General features: G+C 24.7%; 1 non-coding gene across 1 annotated transcript in view; it reads left to right on the top strand.

The window, feature by feature from the left end:
- Positions 1-2,126: 2,126 nt before the first annotated feature.
- The window catches only part of LOC123304054, a 2,156-nt gene continuing 1,782 nt past the window's right edge, over positions 2,127-2,500 (top strand). Inside the window, exon 1 of the ribosomal RNA XR_006536111.1 lies at positions 2,127-2,500. This exon is cut by the window's right edge and continues 1,782 nt beyond it. This is a non-coding gene — a ribosomal RNA (small subunit ribosomal RNA).

Here is a 2,500-nt window from a genome sequence, read left to right as displayed (position 1 = left end):
TCACACATATGATATAGTATGGTATAGTATAAGTTGTTTATTTTTCATACTGTCCGTGTATCATTCAACAAAGGTGGTGTAGAGTTGTATATGGCTTGGTATGACGTTGTTGCAATTCTATGGACACTATGATATTACGGATGCACAGATAGAGGAATAACACTTATCGTATATGTATCATTTATGTATGTTGACTGTGTAATGAATACTAAATATAATAAAATAATACACTTTTTAATAGAATAACATTTGTTTCATGTTTTAGTATGATATTAAATGGTATAGAATAGGTTGTTTATTTTTCATACTGTCCGTGTATCATTCAACAAAGGTGGTGTAGAGTTGTATATGGCTTGGTATGACGTCGTTGCAATTCTATGGACACTATGATATTACGGAATAACAGAAAGAGGAATAAAACTTATTGTATATGTATCATTTATAACGTACTTTTATGTTGACAAGAATGAATGTATATCTATATGAAATAGTGTATTTTGTGGTATTATGTTCAACAGTCTTACATATATGATATAGTATGATATAGTATAATTTGTTTATTTTTCATACTCTAAGTGTATCATTCAACAAAGGTGGTGTAGAGTTGTATATGGCTTGGTATGACGTCGTTGCAATTCTATGGACACCATGATATCACGAAAAAACAGAAAGAAAAATAACAATTATCGTATATGTATCATCTATATTATTATTGTATTTTGACTATGTAATGAATGCCAAATTTAAAAATATACACTTTCTTAATAGAATAACATTTATTTTAGTATAATATAAAATGATATTGAATATGTTGTTTAATTTTCATACTGTTCGTGTATCATTCAACAAAGGTGGTGTAGGTATGTATATGGCTTGGTATGACGCTTTTGCATGTCTATGGACACCATGATATTACGAAAAAACAGAAAGAAGAATAACACTTTTCAAATATGTATCATTTATATATTTTATTAACATGAACGCAAAATATACAAAATTATATATATATATACTCAAAATATTCTGGATGGTAATCAGTTTGGTTTATTTTGATATTTAATATTGTATTTTGGTTTTTTTGCTAGTAATGTTTCGAATATGTATATGCTGTTATTATTTTTTAGGTGTACATTGTATTAAATTGTTATCAATTATTTAATGTATGTATACAAAATAATAGCAAAAACATTTTCAATTATTATATAAAAATTTTTTTTTTTACACATGCATATTTATTAATATATGAAATTTTATCTCAGTTTTAATAAATATGTATTGAAATGAATAATAATACAATCTTATATATATTGATAATAGTCTGGATGGTAATCAGTTTGGATTATTTTGATATTAAATATTGTATTATTATTTTTGTAAAAAAATTAATGAGAATTTTGTAAAAAAACCTCTATATGTATATCTTTTTATATCAATATTTAAAAAAAAATTTTTTTTTATTAAATTATTGATTATAAATAGAATAACATATAAATTTTTTTGTCAAAGCAAGTTCATGGGTTATAAGTTTTAAACTTTACACTCCCATATGAGCACACAATATTTATATAAAAATTATTTTTATAAATAATATTACATTGACTCACCTCATACCAAGCGAGAATATTAAGTGTTATTATAACGTTTTTTATTTAAAATTAACTTTTTAAATAAAATTAAAAAATAAATGACGCTTTCAATCTAGCGACGAGTATGAGAAAATGTTTGAAATATTTTAAGACCCATTTGGTGATGGTCTGACAAAAATCATAATTATTTTTTTTTTTTTTTATTCAATAATATTTATTATGAATAACATGTTATATATTTCTTTTTGTAAAAGCAAAAAAATTATATAAATGACATAATAAAATATATATTTGAAAAAAAAAAAAATTAATAATAATATATATATCTCATATGTTTTTTCTATTAATTTTAAAACAATAGAGATATAAAAAAAAAAAAATTTATATCAGTAATGGGTGAGACCATCTGATATTTAAAATGAAATTGTAATAATATTATTATATATTAATAATTATTGTATGAAAATTTTTTTTCTTATAATAAGAAAACAAAAATATCATGTATATTATTATATATTTAATATTATAAATACAAATAGTTCCCTGGTTGATCCTGCCAGTAGTCATATGCTTGTCTCAAAGATTAAGCCATGCATGTCTCAGTACAAGCCAAATTAAGGTGAAACCGCGAAAGGCTCATTATATCAGTTATGGTTCCTTAGATCGTACCCACATTTACTTGGATAACTGTGGTAATTCTAGAGCTAATACATGCAAACAGAGTTCCGACCAGAGATGGAAGGAATGCTTTTATTAGATCAAAACCAATCGGTGTAAATTTTAATTTGCATCGTTTAATTTGGTGACTCTGAATAACTTTAAGCTGATCGCACGGTCTCGTACCGGCGACGCATCTTTCAAATGTCTGCCTTATCAACTGTCGATGGTAGGTTCTGCGCCTACCATGGTTGTAA

The sequence above is a fragment of the Chrysoperla carnea genome (genome assembly GCF_905475395.1).
Source record: "Chrysoperla carnea chromosome X unlocalized genomic scaffold, inChrCarn1.1 SUPER_X_unloc_186, whole genome shotgun sequence".
NCBI lineage: Eukaryota > Metazoa > Arthropoda > Insecta > Neuroptera > Chrysopidae > Chrysoperla > Chrysoperla carnea.
This window is presented reverse-complemented; position numbering and strand designations above follow the sequence as displayed.